Source organism: Lynx canadensis, chromosome C1 (assembly GCF_007474595.2).
Source record: "Lynx canadensis isolate LIC74 chromosome C1, mLynCan4.pri.v2, whole genome shotgun sequence".
Taxonomy (NCBI): Eukaryota; Metazoa; Chordata; class Mammalia; order Carnivora; family Felidae; genus Lynx; species Lynx canadensis.
In genome coordinates this window covers 51,586,634-51,603,242 of record NC_044310.1, presented here as the reverse complement: position 1 = coordinate 51,603,242, position 16,609 = coordinate 51,586,634, and the positions used below count along the sequence as shown (strand labels likewise).

Genomic DNA, 16,609 nt, shown 5'->3' with positions numbered 1-16,609 from the left:
CATGTCTTTTTTTTTCCTATTTTTATTTTTTAATTTTTATTTATTTTTATTTTTTTTCAATATATGAAGTTTATTGTCAAATTGGTTTCCATACAACACCCAGTGCTCATCCCAAAGGGTGCCCTCCTCAATACCCATCACCCACCCTCCCCTCCCTCCCACCCCTCCATCAACCCTCAGTTTGTTCTCAGTTTTTAAGAGTCTCTTATGCTTTGGCTCTCTTCCACTCTAACCTCTTTTTTTTTTTCCTTCCCCTCCCCCATGGGTTTCTGTTAAGTTTCTCAGGATCCACATACGAGTGAAACGATATGGTATCTGTCTTTCTCTGTATGGCTTATTTCACTTAGCATCACACTCTCCAGTTCCATCCATGTTGCTACAAAGGGCCATATTTCATTCTTTCTCATTGCCATGTAGTACTCCATTGTGTATATAAACCACAATATCTTTATCCATTCATCAGTTGATGGACATTTAGGCTCTTTCCATAATTTGGCTATTGTTGAGAGTGCTGCTATAAACATTGGGGTACAAGTGCCCCTACATTTAACATGTCTTTTGGTAATATCCTCTCTATATTTATTTTAGAAGCAGCATGAAATGGTACAGCTAATATTTTTAAATATTGCAATGGCCAAAAAGTTTAATTTGAACTTGGAGCTCATCTACTTGCTCTTTTTTAAGATTATAACACAGAGTTGCTTTGGGAGCAGGGGCAATATGATTCTTATAAAGGATGTAAAACTGTTTGATAATACAATCTGCAAGTTGAATGTTGGAGCTGGTGTGTGAAGGTCACTGATGACTAGAGAAACTTCAAAGGTCTTTCTTTATGATTGGCCACTGTGAATGGGTATGGTTGAAGCAAACAGGTAGAAGTCAGTTTTGACTGTATGATTTCCCACATCAACAACATGGAATTATAATATCAGAGATTTTGCATTTTTCTGAATGCCAGAAACAGAATTTTGGCTAGTTATTCTAGCAAAGTGCTTGGCTGATACACAGGTAAGAGTCAGAGATTTGGGGAAGTAAAGTATATAATGTGGAGTGAACTCTTGAGATATGTATTTAGAGCCCCCAGGCCACACTTGCAGATGACAAAACCCAAACCAAGAAATAAAAATGATTTGTGTAGGGGTGCCTAGGTGGCTCAGTCTGTTGAGCACCCAGCTCTTGGTCTCAGCTCAGGTCATGATCTCATGGTTTGTGGGGTTGAGCCCCACATTGGGCTCAGTACTGACAGTGAGGAGTCTGCTTGGGATTCACTCTCTCCCTTTCTGTCTGCTCCTCCTCTGCTCTCTCTCTCTCAAAATAAGTAAGTAAACTTAAAAAAAAGAAAAGAATTAAAAAAAATAATTTATTTTAAGTTACCCAACAAATTAGTGATAGAACCAGATCTACCCTAGGTCTCCTTATAGTCCAATATTTCCTACATACAAGAAAGGGATGGGTATTACAGTCATTCTATGGAGAACTTAGGGCAAAGGAAATTCCTAATATGAACACCAAGGCATTTAGGATCGTAGAATCAGATGATTTGAATGTTTAGAAAGACTTAAAGATTAGGTCTTTAAATGTTGTGTAATTTAATGTCCTATACAACACTTGAATTCTGTGTGCAAAATCCCTGCCAAATGGGCAGTCAATATTTGCACACTTAGAGCAATGGGACACTTGATATTTGATTTTTAGAAAGTTTAAGAAAGGGGCACCTGGGTGGCTCAGTTGGTTAAGTGTCAACTCTTGGTTTTGGCTCTAGTCAAGATCGCACCACTAGTGAGTTTGAACCCTGCATCAGGCTCCACACTGACAGTGCAGAGACTGCTTGATATTCTCTCTCCATGTCTCTTTGTCCCCCCCCCCCACTCTCTCTCCCAAAAATAAATAAATAAACTTAAAAAAAAAAGAAAGTTTAGGAAGTTAGAAAGTATAGTGTTATGTTGGGCGTAATTTTTCTTCCTGCAACTTCACGTTATAGATTTTAGTTCTGCTTTCTATTGTTTCAAAAATCATGCAGTTAGCCATGGGAGTATTACCCTTTGTCCTCTTTCATATGTATTATCTTTTTTTTTTTTTAATTTTTTTTTTCAACATTTATTTATTTTGGGGACAGAGAGAGGCAGAGCGTGAACGGGGGAGGGGCAGAGAGAGAGGGAGACACAGAATCGGAAACAGGCTCCAGGCTCTGAGCCATCAGCCCAGAGCCTGACGCGGGGCTCGAACTCCCGGACCGCGAGATCGTGACCTGGCTGAAGTCGGACGCTCAACCGACTGCGCCACCCAGGCGCCCCATCTTTTTTTTTTTTTTTTTTTTAATTTTTAAGTTTATTTATTTTGAGAGAGAGAGTGAGCAGGGGAGGGGCAGAGAGAACAGGAGAGAGAGAACTCTCACACAGGCTTTGCACTGTCAGAGTGGAGCTGGATGTGCGGCTCAAATTCATGAACAGTGAGATCATGACCTGAGCCAAAATCAAGAGTTGGACAGACAGACACCACCCAAACACCTGCCCTACCCTGTCTTTTCTTCCATCAGTGATCTGTTTTAGTAGAACATACTTAAATGTCCTCTGGACCATCCACAAATATGCTTGCCACTAAAATATTTCAAGTTCATTGTGTAAAACAGGACTGAAAAATCTCAAAAAAAGGGTAAGGAAAGGGAAACTAGAGTCCATTATAGTTTATTTAGGCCAATTGTTTGATTTTTTTTATGTCTTTGCAAATGCTGGTTTCTGTGTGGGTCTCAGTATGACTAGTATAATCTCTTTGGCCAGGTTGATTCAACACATTTTCTAAAATGGATTGACTTGTTATCTCTGTATCTTTGTGAGATCTTTATTTTTGAGTACCTAGTGTTAAGCAAATTTGATGTATAAAAATCAGATTTAGACAAAAAGTTCAGAAAATGATCAATACACTCAAAGAATTCTTTTAGATAACAAGTTCTCCAAATGCCCGTAAGGTGTAATTAAGATTGAAAAAAGTTCTGTTTCAATTTAAAATCTCTGGAATACTTCAAGTATATAAAACAAGGCTCAGACATTTGAAAACTCCACGAGGGAAAATAGAATTAGAAACTAAACTTGTGGGCAAATAGAAACAGGGAGGTAAAATTCAAGGCCATCTGAATGTTACCATATTTTGGGGGCTGCAGACATGCACGGAGCTTTGCTGTTTGAGAGTTGGTGTGGAGCTTGTGGCTCAGCTTAAAAAATTCAAGTGTCATTTCAACCAATCAGAATTCTTTTGCTGATCCTGTTCCCTATTTTACCCAAGTGAATAAAAGCCAATGAAAGGATAGAGGAAGTGCTCACCAGAACTTATTTGTCTGGTTCAGGCCCCTGCCTCTGTACTTGCTGGGGTCTAATTTGATATTTTATAATAATGTTTTGGAGTATTTATTTTTACTTTGTTAAGAATTCAGGTGTTTTTTGTTTTGTTTTGTTTTGTTTTGTTTTGTTTTGAGAGGGAGAGGGCAGAGGGAGAGAAAGAGAGAAACTCAACCAGGCTCAAACTCAGCAGTGAGCCTGATTCAGGACTCGATTCCAGAACACTGGGATCATGACCTGAGCCACAATCATGAGTTGATTGCTCAACTGACTGAGTCACTCAGGTGCCCCTAAGAGTTCAGCTTTTTTACTGAAAAGGTTACAGAAGAGGTTTAGTCAAAAAGACAAAAGCCCATATCATCATCAGATGCCTCTAATTCTTTTTTCATTGCTTCCACTTTCTCAGCTGGGGCAGCAGTGGTGGAGGGAGCAGAACCTCCTGCTGGTGCAGCACCAGCTGCTGGGGCAGGTCCACCAGCCCCTACATTGTAGATGAAGCTCCTGGTGTTCACGTTGGGCAGGGCCTTTGCAAATAAGCCTGGCTAGAAAGGTTCAACATTTATACTTGCTGCTTTAATGGGAGCATTGATCTTAGCCTCCAATGGGCTCCAATGGGAGCAGTGATCACCTCATCGTCCTGTAGGATGAGGACCAAGTAGATGCAGGTGAGCTCCAAGACTGAGGCCATGGTGCAAGGGAGTGCTAAATAGGCGCTGACAGGTGCAGTGCTGGCCAAGTGGTTGAAGGGGAGGGCCTCATCCCCACGTGGCCTATGGCTGCTTCAGAAAGACCCAGCACCTTAGTGGCAGCTGAGGAAAAGAAGGAAACATTTCTTTATAAAGTCAATAAGTAGAGAATATAATTCATTATAAGACATCTGAAATATGATACTTAGTGGCAAAATAGACTATTTGCATCAGACTGAAAATTACTCTTAGAAAATCTTATCATAGGGCGCCTGGGTGGCGCAGTCGGTTAAGCGTCCGACTTCACCCAGGTCACGATCTCGCGGTCCGTGAGTTCGAGCCCCGCGTCAGGCTCTGGGCTGATGGCTCAGAGCCTGGAGCCTGCTTCCGAGTCTGTGTCTCCCTCTCTCTCTGCCCCTCACCCATTCATGCTCTGTCTCTCTCTGTCCTAAAAATAAATAAACGTTGAAAAAAAAATTAAAAAAAAAAAAAAAAAAAAAAGAAAATCTTATCATAGGAACCAAGCATGTGACTGACTTTGGATCAGGTCTGGACCAATATATTTTGGTTTCTGCTAGAGACATTTACAGTGTATCTACAATGCATTTAAAGGTCAGCACATTTTAGGGGTGCCTGGGTGGCTCGGTCGGGTGAGCGTCCGACTTCAGCTCAGGTCATGATCTCATAGTTAATGAGTTCAAGCCCCGCATCAGACTTGCTGCTGTCAGCACAGAGCCTGCTTAGGATCCTCTGTACCCCTCTGTCTCTCTGCACCTCACCCTCCCTCTCAAAAATAAGTGAACATTTAAAAAAATTTTTTTAAGTTAGTGTATTTTAGGCTACTTGATTTTTGATGAAATAGCTTCATTTTTTTCTTGGGTGTATAATTTCCATCAAAATTGGAAAATTTTTGGTCATTATTTCTTCAAATAGTTTTTCTCTTCTCTTCCTCTCTTCTAGGACTGCAACTACTCATGTATTAAGCTGCTTTAAGTTGTCCCACATTTCGCTATCCCACAACTCATTGTCTGTTTTTTTTTCAGTCTGCAATGTTAATCCTATCCAATGTATTTTTCATCTTTAGAAATTTGATTTTGGCCATTTTTATATCTTCCATGCTCCTTTCATGACTTAGTGAGTTTGGGTGTTAGACATTGTGAATTTTATGTTGTTTACATGCTTGATTCTTTTGTATTCCTATAAATATTTTTGAGCATTGCTCTGGGCATTCAAATAACTTGGAAATTGATTCTTTTGAGATTTGCCATTAAATTTTGTTAAGTGGCACCAGAGCAACTTTAAGCTAGAGCTAATTTGCCCCTACTACTGAGACAATATCCTTCTGAGTTCTCTACCTGTTGCCTTATGTATTATAAAGTGTTTTGTTTTGTTTTGTTTTTAACTCTGCCTGTGGAAAGATCCCCAGTACTGTGTGAGCTCTGAAAATAGTTCCACCTGCTCTTTTTCAGTGGTTCTTTTTTCAGCCTTGAGTAGTCTTCTCTTATGTATATACTGATGAACACTAAGCATGAGACTTGAAGGGTACCCTCTGCAGATCTTCAGAACTCTCTTCCTTGGTACCCTGGTACTCTCTCCTCCCTCATACTCTCTCCTCCCTGGTACTTGTCCTGTGTATTCTAGCCACCTTGGCCTCCCCAAATTCTCAACTCTCTCTGAACTCAGGGAGTTGATTTTATCCTCTTTTTATTTCCCCTTTTCTCAGGGATCATTGTCTTGCACTGCCTGTTGTCCAGTGTCTGAAAACTACTATTTCATATATTTGTCTTTTTTTTTTTTCTTTTAGTCACTCCATCATACCCAGAAGTGACATCCTAAAAGTCAGTGTATTTTAGGACTCTTAAGTGAGAAGAATGGTTTCCATCTTTCTATTAGTGTATCCTCAAAGTGTTTAATACATAGTGTTTAAAGGCATTTATATAAACAATGGAAGTCTTTCTTTGGGGAAATTAAAACAACACAACTTGATTGCATATCATGCTTTCATATTTTGCAGATGTTAATATTTAATCATATGCAGAACCATTTAGCTTAAGTGCATTAATGTAACTCATTTAAAAGAGGCCAGTAATTGTCCTATTAACTCCCAGTCTGGATGTTATCTGCTCTGCCCTGCTGGTAAGGCCAGAGGGGGACTCTTCTATTGGCACCCACAGAGATTGCTCTGATCTGTTGAAAATCCTGTTAAAATCTAATTACTTAGGAGAATCAGCCAGGGAATATCTAATGAGCTCTAGGAAACCCACTAGAAGAAATTCTGTGTTACTAACGAATGAAATGTCTTCTGTCTTTCAATTACACTGGTATCGCATGAATGTAATTGCTGCCTTATAAAATGTGACTCTTGTTTGTTTTTAATTGTGTGTCATGAATTTTTTTTGATCATGTGAAAATAACTTAATTTCTCATGGAGAAGAAATGATGATGTAAAGCTTAAGAAGGTATACTCTTTTCCTCATGAATATTTGATAACTTGGTATTAACAAATGCTTAAAAAAAAGTATGTACATTGTTTAATGAAACCACCACACAGGTGTGAAAAACATGATGATTAAAAGACATTGAATTTTAAGTCTAGAATGAAAAACATGTTCGTCAGGAAACTCTGAGAAGGATTAGTCTCTGCAGTCATCTTAAAAATATTGCCAAAAGAAATGGATTTCTTAAAAATGAAAATTTATTTGTCTCACTTATTTTGTAAATATATTGAGACTCTTAGTGTAGTTTATATTCCTTCTGTCTTTAACAGTTAGTAATATCTTTTTTTCACATCTAGCCTAACTTTGTATTTCAACTTTGTTGACTTCCATTTCTCTATATTTAGGACTTTGTTTTCTTAAAACTGGATGGTTGGTTAAAGCTATGGCCTTTGTAGTGAGGTAGATCTGAGGCATTCAAATCCTGGCTCTTATAGTCACAACAAATTTCTTAACCCCTGAGTCTCAGTTTCTATTTCTATGTGGGGGTGCTAATTAATATACACAGTACTGCATAAAGTTGTGAGGATTTTGTGAAGTAATGTGTAGAAAATGCTTAGCATAGTATTGTGCATGTTATAACTGCTCAAGAGATAGTTATTATTTTTGAAGACTAATTAAAATTTGGAATATGAAAGAATTGTGATATCTAAGATTCATTAAAAACTAATGTAGGGTGAATTTCTATTATCCTAATGTATTTCTATCACCATGTTCATATTAAATTTGTTGAAAAAATTAAAAAGGGTCTATTTTTAGTAGCATGTCAGTGAACTTCATTCCAAAGTTTATCAAGTTTTTAGCTAATGTGTCATTTTATAACATGGATTGATTTCAGCAGATGACACCAGAAACAAAATGTGGTTTGGTGATACATTACTTAGAAAAATATCTGTCTTAGTGATAAATTATTATTGGAATATTATATAAGATTTTAATGATTGAGGAGAAAAAAGACTATTACATATTATTTCAACAATTAACAATGTAACTATTATTTAAAATTATTATCTGGCCTATAGAACTCAGGCAGTTGAAATACTTAAATTGACAGTGCTTTTATTTTTAATCATTTGATAACATGTTAAAATTAGACTTTATTTTTTTGCCTAAAATATAGATTAAAACGGTTTTTAATCAGACTGTTTGGAAGTTGATACAGAAGTAGCCTTACAAAATGATTTTTGTGTATTATAGTTGAATGAGGAGGTAGAATTGTTATAATAATATTTTCACATAGAATAAGCTCTTGTACCTAAAATTTCTCTTTTGTATAATTCATTAATTCTTACAGCAATTTTATGAATTAGCCTTATAGTACTGTATTGTAGGCAATAAAAGGAGACAGAATTTTTGTATACATGTAGATCTGATTATATTTCTGGTATAAAAGATATACATACAAAGTATAACAAAAATTAGGATGTTTCAATAAAAGAATATTTAAATATTTAAAATAATTTGCTAATGTTTGTTAATTTAATACTTTACATGCATTTAATTTTATGATTGAGAGGGAATGGGGTTATTTGGTAGGGGGAGGATGTTAGAATTGATGAATTTTGATGGTTTGGACTATTTGTTAAGTTTATGTTATAATAAATAAATGTGGTAAACTCATTTTATCTGGCAGGAATTATTATGCTTCTATCAAGGACCAAACATCAGCTAATTAGTTCATTCAACAAATACTTATTGAGGGTTTATTATTTGCCAGAATGGAATTGTAATGTTGAACAAGACAAGCAGGGAAGAAGAATTAGCAGATTTATTATTAAAGCTAATATTTTGCCACATTGTCAGTTCATGAAACTTCATCCAGTGGAAATCCTTGGCAGAAAGTGCTTTGGTTGTTGATATTAGCATATGAAACTACTGGCTAAGCCTGGCTTTGCTGGGGAATTCATATATTAACTTGATTAATTTAGCACATCTTCATTAACAAGTTTCTGTTGATAACAGAAAACAAATACTTTAACAATGGAAGTAAAAACAAAAAAAGAAGTACTTTTATATCTTTCCCTTTGCCTTTCTTTCTTTTTTGGGGGGAGGGGCAAAGGGATCCCTGTGCCTTTCTTTAGTCAAACTCTCTGCTTGGCAAACTCAAAATGTCCAAATCTGTGACCCTGTTCCTGCCCCATCCCCAAACCCCAAACCCCACTCTGCCCCACACACATACACACACTTCCACAACTTTGCCTGGCATGTGGTAGGTGCTTACTGAGTGCTATTGAGTTAGCGTGATTAGTAATTCTGTTATTCTATTAGGTTATATTCCTAGTTCTGTTATTGATTTCTTTGTGATATCTGGCATACAGGCAAGTCACAGGACCCCTTAATTTTCCCGCATAAAAATGAACACTATGTTTCCCAAAAATCTGATTAAAATATACTGAGGATTGTGAGATATCAGTTTGAACCATATGAAATTGTGATATTTGATCATTTTTTTGACAAAAAAATTTAAAAATTTCATTTGATTCAACCTAATATTGTTTTTCTAAGGTGTTTTAACTTGACCAAAAATGTAATATAATTATCAAAATAATCACAATGCCAATTATGTCAATTATGTCGCTACTTATAGTTTTCCTTCTACCTTTCTATTTCACCTTGATTGCTGATTTTGGCCTTGCTTTCTTCACTGAATGGTATTTTATTACCAAAAAATTAATTGCATAATATACCTGTCACTCCAAATACTAAATTATATATTTTTTAATGTTAATGATCCTAGAGTCCAATAGGCTAGGTCTAGCAAGCAGTATTATTTGACTTCTTTAAGGACTTTTCAGAATCAGGAGATAGTGGGTAGTGTTTAATGTCCAAATTTAGTTATAGTTATAAAAAATATCAGTTTCTTTCAATGTTAGAAAGTACATGTAAAACTAATTTTTATTGTTTCTGACAAATTGGAAAATTTCATTAGCCTATAGTTTGAAAATTATTACTGTGTTTACCCTGAAACTTTACTTGAAACTAAAATTTTAAGCCCTGGTCCACTAATTTCTGATTTATTCTGATAATACTGTGAATAAACATAAGCTTCATGAGATATAGTTATGACAAAATGATATTTTCTCCATAAATTATTATTCTATCTCTGAAGAAACAGGAATATTCCAAAAGTTATCTTTTTCTGGAAAGGCCACAGACGATCATTCTTTCTTTTTTAATATAAAGCAACCCCACTGAATGAGCTAAAGCTCCCCTAAGGTAAAGCCTGAGCTGCTCTGTTTCACATCTTTTAAGGAAAGGTAACATAATTTAATTTGCCTAACATAGGGCATCTGGTAGATGGTTGGAGAAGAGAGATGTAACCAGCTCTTTATGCAAATACCAGGAAGTCCTTATAGCTACTTATCACTTAATCCAGGAGCCCTGAACAAGTAACTCAAATGAGTGGTTCCCAAATTTGGGGTCAGTGACAAGGCTTTTACTGGTTGTCAGCAATATGAGAAAAGAAAGGACAATACAGATTTCCCATAAAGCTAAATTTACTGAATAAAAGGACTGTTTATGTTCTTTTACATACTGTATGTATATATATATATATATATATATATATATATATATATACATATATATATATTTAAATAGAACTTATCTTTCTTTTTAAAGAAAATTCATTCACAGCAGTTTTAAATTCATAGGAAAATTAAGAGGAAGGTACAAAGATTTCTGGTATGTTCCCTGTTCCCCAACATGGGTTGCCTGCCAGATTATCAACATCTCTCACCAAAGTGATACGTTTGTTACAAATGATTAACCTATACTGATACATCAATTTCACCCAAAGTCCATAGTTTACATTAGAGTTTACTCTAGGTCTTTACATTCTGTGGTTTGGACAAATGTATAATGACATATATCCACAATTAGCATCATACAGAGTAGTTTCACTGCCCTAAAAATCCTCTGTGCTCCATCTGTTCATCCCTTCTCTTCTCCCCTCCCTACAACCACTGATCTTTTTTCTATGTCCATAGTTTCTTTTCCAGAATGTGCAGATAGTTGGGATTATACAGTATGTACTCTTTTCAGATTGGCTTCTTTGTAATATGCATTTAAGTTTTCTCCATGTAATATAGTCTATCTTTAATGAAATTATATTATTTTTCAGTGTTCCTATTTGACCAAAACAAAACAAAACAAAACAAAACAAAACAAAAAATTGTAATCCCATGTAACTCCTCCTAATACTTTTTGAAATGTCTTTGAAACTTAAAAATTTTGGAAACATTTATTTTATATTATTTTGGAAACATTTATTGTATATTATACATGCACATGTATATATTTATAAATGAGATACATAGGTGAAAATGCTTGGGATAGTAGCTGACATTCTATGCATACTTCCAACTTTAGTTCAACTGAAATGCTGATGTAAGCCTGATGGTTTTGTCCAGTTTTCCTTTCAGGAAAGTGAAGATAATAAATTCAGATTGGGACATTACTTGGCATTTAGTAGGTGCCAAATAAATATTTTTGAGTTTGTGGGATACTGAAGTAGAAGAGTCTTATAGGCAGATGGGTATGAAGGTCAAGAGTTCTAGAATGAGTTGTAGACAGGAAATCATTAGTGCGTATATGGTAACTGAAGTCAGGAAAGTATGAAGACAAGAGGATCTGGGACACAATGTAATGATTTTAAGGCTCATGATGCCATGCTGCCTCCCCCTCACATATGCAGAGGAAGCACAAAGGTCAGGACATCCTACAGTGTCAGTGTCCTCATAGCATTTGTTTGTACCATGTTCTCCTTAATATTTTGGACTTTTCATCCTAGATGAAAGAGTGAAAGTCTTTGGATTCCCCTTATTGAATCTTTCATTCCAGAGCTAGAACCTCTTTTCCTGTGAGTCCTTAGTCACTCTGGGTACTGTTGGTACTAGAGATAACCCTTTTAGGGCAAAAAAAAAAAAAAGAACTAAGAGATTATTTAGGTGCTCTTGAATGAAGTTGGGTTATTCTCCAATAATAAATAATAATACTCTGATAATAAATTATACTCTTCTCTGAAGAATGATCCACCCTACTAGAGAAGCATGCCCTCTTTGACAGAGCATGCAGCTTGAGAAGAGATGCATTTGGAAAGGTAAGGGAGAAAGGATACCCTCGCCTAGCCAGCCAGAACTAATGAAGCCAGCCTGGCAATCAATGGAATGACAGATGTTGTAGCCAGCTCACTCTCATACCCAACAGAGATGTATGGTTTTCTTACTCCAGTGTAAAAGGGCAGCCAGAAAGACCTTTGTGCAGCCTGGCCTTTGTTACCAGCTGTCTGGCTGTTGGTAGGACTTGTCTCTGTTTATAGTACCCTCCCTATTTCATCCCAAGGGTCACATTTACTCTATAAACCCCATTGTCATATGCTGGGTCAGTCTGTCCACTTGAATAGTTTTAAAGTTTTCTTGGCTTAATTTTAATTCCTGGACTTTTTGTTTTGGGGAATAGGCCTCAGCTAAGCTGTGAATTTGGAAAAATTCATTGTCTACAACTCAAATTTTTCCTGTGGCCCTCTCTTCCTGCCTCCCCTCTCCCTTTCAAGAGACCATTACATCACATGGGGACTCATGGTCCCCGTCTTAATGGAGAACAGGGAGACAATGTGATGAATCAGTGAACAATATTTATGGTAAATGAAACTTCCTTAGACCCCTAAAAGCTAATCTGTATTCCCACCCACACTTTTCTTCCAGTTTAAATGTAAGAGATATTCATCCTTAAGTGTAAGGCTTATTCTTCTATTTGTGCCCTAGATCTCATTCCCTCCTCCTACCTCACATCCCTTGCTTTATCTGTGATGCCCACTCACTCCTGTACTTTCATTTGCTTCCTCTCATTTTTATTTTATTTTATTTTATTTATTTTTTTAAAGATTTAAAAATTTCTTTTTTTTCAATATATGAAATTTATTGTCAGATTGGTTTCCGTACAACACCCAGTGCTCATCCCAAAAGGTGCCCTCCTCAATACCCATCACCCACCCTCCCCTCCCTCCCACCCCCCATCAACCCTCAGTTTGTTCTCAGTTTTTAAGAGTCTCTTATGCTTTGGCTCTCTCCCACTCTAACCTCTTTTTTTGTTTATTTTTCCTCCCCCTCCCCCCCACCCCACCCATGGGTTTCTGTTAAGTTTCTCAGGATCCACATAAGAGTGAAACCATATGGTATCTGTCTTTCTCTGTATGGCTTATTTCACTTAGCATAACACTCTCCAGTTCCATCCATGTTGCTACAAAGGGCCATATTTCATTCTTTCTCATTGTCACGTAGCACTCCATTGTGTATATAAACCACAATTTCTTTATCCATTCATCAGTTGATGGACATTTAGGCTCTTTCCATAATTTGGCTATTGTTGAGAGTGCTGCTATAAACATTGGGGTACAAATGCCCCTTCCTCTCTTTTTTAAATATCTGAGTTCTAATTTTGGTTTTGCCATCTGCTTACTGTGTGAACTTGGGGAAATACTTTCACCTCTCTGGACCATAACGTTCTTATCTGTAGAATGGAAGAGTAGACCAAATGATCTCTAACTCCTTTTTGATCTGAAGGCAAAACTCATGAGGCCTGATTTACCTTTGCATTCTCACATATTGACCTATCTGCCCTCATGATAAATTATGACTGGAATATTATATATTAATGATTGAGGAGAAAAGAAGTCTATTGCATATTATTTCAAGAATTAACAATATAACTATTTTTTAAAAGTTTTTATTTTAGGGGATTCTGGGTGACTCAGTGGTTAAGCATCCAACTTCAACCCAGGTCGTGATCTCATGGTTTGTGAGTTCGAGCCCTGCATTGGGCTCTGCACGGACAGTGCAGAATCTGCCTGGGATTCTCTCTCTCTCTCTCTTTCTGCTCCTCCCCCACTCACTCTCTCACTCTCTCTAAAAATAAATAAATAAACTTAAAAAGAAAAGTTTTTATGTTAATTCCAGTTAGTTAACATATAGTGTAATATTAGATTCTGGTGTACAATATAGTGATTCAGCACTTCCATACAGCACCTGGTGCTCATCACAACAAGTGCACTCCTTAATCCCCATCACCTAACAAAGTAACTATTTCTTTTTAAAATAAACTCAATCCCAAAGTGGCATATGAACTCACAACCCTGAGATCAAGAGTTGCATGTTCTACCAACTGAGCCAGCCAGGCATCCTAACAGTGTAACTATTATTTAAAATCATTATCTGAGTCAGAGGAAAATTTTTCTGGCCCGTAGAAGTCAAGAAATACTTGAAGCACCCTCAGGTGCTTAGGACTTAATATTGTTCTAGTTCTTCTTAGAAAGAAAAATAATTTTGTAACTCAGTTTACACTAAGGTATTATTGATTTTTTTAAAACATATTTCCTCCTATGTTAGTCAGAATCTTTTCATTCCAAGAGATGGAAACCCAATTCAAACTAATTTAAGCAAAACCATTTCCCAGAGGAGTAGCTAGCCTCAAGCCTAGGTGGCTCTATGGATTCAAACAAGATCACTGGGGCTCTGTATTTCTTTACTAATCAGGATAGGCTAAATGCTGTTTTAAATAAACAGCACCCAAATCTCAATAGCTCGACACAATAGAAATTTATTTCTGTACACATAATAGTTTATTGAGCATGTTCAGTGGGTAGCCTTCTGTGTGGTAATTTAGGACTTTAAGCCCATTTCATCTTCTAGCTTGCTACTTCTAGGGCATCTGAGTCTTCTGTGGGACTCTGAATCTAGCCAACAGATAGGGTGGAGGTGGGGGATATGGTGGAGGATCAATGCCACTGCCCGGAGTTCAGTCACAAAGCTATGGTTATCTGCAAGGGAGAAAGAGAAATACAATCTAAGTGTGACCAGAGGTAAGAGGAACAGATTTTAGTAAACACATAGTTACCTCTATTGCATTTTCTTTCCATTTCTCGGCTTGATTGTCTCTCATATATAATTCTTCACCAAGTTCTGTCCATATGGGAGCAAAAATGGCTGCAGGTAACCACAGACTCAAATCTTCCTACCTTATCAACCTCAGCAAAAGTACCCATCTTCCTTATTAGCTCCAGCAGAAAAGCCCATTCACCGACCAATGGAGGCTAGTGGAATGGATCACACTAGTTGGCCAGGCCTGGATCATTTTTACCCCTCCAGCATCATCCCTATCCAAACTCTGTGAGTGGGTTACTCCAGAAAAGAAGGATTCTATAACCAAAAAATGTAAGAGGAAGGGCTGCTATATAGGCAAAAACCAAGAAATGTAATCTATCTCCCTGTAGGAACAAGGACTATTTTAATTTTGTTAAAAACACTTTTTACTGCTCATGTCTTGATAATATGTAAAATGCCTCTTCTTCTTTCTGCCTGCTCACTCCTTCTGTCATTTACATTGATATGTGAATTTATTGATCTTACCAAACAAATGGGTACATATGGGGACAATATATTTGAGTAGTTGTGTTCCAGCATCATTCTGGGAAATGTTCCCAGAGGTACTATCACCAAGATAAGTCTGTTTAGAATATTGTCTATGTAAAGAGAAGAGGGCAATGCTTATCCCACAGGAATTAATCTTCAGTGGTAGAATTTTAGGCCCCTGATTGGGGAAGATGCTTTGGGCTGTGTTGCTGCTCTGAAACATTCAAATCAGGTCACATAAGTGACTCTGTGTAGATGAAAAGGCAGTGAGTGAGATTTCAGTGCACGTGCACCAGCTGCATGGCCGGATCCCATTGCTTGCATGGAGAAGTTGTCCCATGTATGGAGGAGTTTGTCCCATGTATGGAGGGGTTGTCCCATGTATGGAGAGGTTGTCCCGTGTATGGAGGGGTTGTCCCGTGTATGGAGGAGGTTGTCCCATGTATGGAGAGGTTGTCCCATGTATGGAGGAGGTTGTCCCCTGTATGGAGAGGTTGTCCCGTGTATGGAGGGGTTGTCCCATGTATGGAGAGGTTGTCCCATGTATGGAGGAGGTTGTCCCCTGTATGGAGAGGGTGTCCCATGTATGGAGGAGACTGTCCTGTGTATGGAGGAGACTGTCCTGTGTATGGAGGAGGTTGTCCTGTGTAGGCTTTTAAGACTTATGAGCAGAGGTCGAGTTCTGAATGCCTATATGGAAGTAAGAGATTTGACTAATAGGCCTACATAAGGTAGTGAAGCTGGAATTGATGCCCCTGTTTAGACCCTAGAAATTAGAAGTTCTTATAATCACAGGCTAGAAAAGTTCTCTGGTCCAGATATGTGGTAAAGAAATCTGCCATCTGTCTGAGAAATTGAAATCCCAAGTTTGTATTATCCATATGTGTGATATCCAAGTTTGTTCTACCTGTGTGATGTAGGATTCATAATCCAAGAAATAGTCCAGAGCCATTGATACCATAGTGAGAAACATGTTTGTAGAAACAAACCTGAAAATATATATCTTTCATACTTTCACAACCCAGGGCACCTACAACTACTATAGAATGGATCTCTGAAAATGAAATAGAAAAACATTACACACCACAAAAAGAAAAAAGCCTTCCTGAGGAAGAGACAGCAGATGCAGTCAACAGAATTAGTAACCTAAGAACCAAAAATAATGGAGCAACTTGAAAGAGGTAAAATAAATATGTTTATAAAATAATTTTAAAAATAAAAGAAGGTGGGTGCCCGGGTGGCTCATATGGTTAAGTGTATGACTTCAGCTCAGGTCATGATCTCGCAGTTCATGAGTTTGAGCCCTGCATCATGCTCTGCATGCAGAGCCTGCTTGGGATTCTCAGTCATGCTCGCTCTCCCCACCCCACCCCCCGTCCCTTCCCAGCTCTCTCTCTCTCTCTCTCTCTCAGAATAAATAAACTTAAAAAAGAAAAGCAATTCCATTTACAAGAGGATCAAAAAGAATAAAATACTTAGAAACAAACCTAACCAAGGAAGTGAAAGACTTGTACACTGAAAGCTATAAAACATTGCTGAAAGAAATTAAAGACAAATGAATGGGAAGACATCCCATGTTCATGGATTGGGAGACTTATTTGAGATGTCTGTACCACCCAAAGCTATCTACAGATTCAATGCAATTCAATCAAAATACCAATGGCATTTTTTTTGAAGACATAGAAAAA

General features: G+C 37.3%; 1 pseudogene; it reads right to left on the bottom strand.

Moving 5' to 3' along the window:
• Positions 1-3,623: 3,623 nt before the first annotated feature.
• On the bottom strand, positions 3,624-4,020 carry LOC115522019 (annotated as a pseudogene).
• Between the last annotated feature and the right edge of the window lie 12,589 nt (positions 4,021-16,609).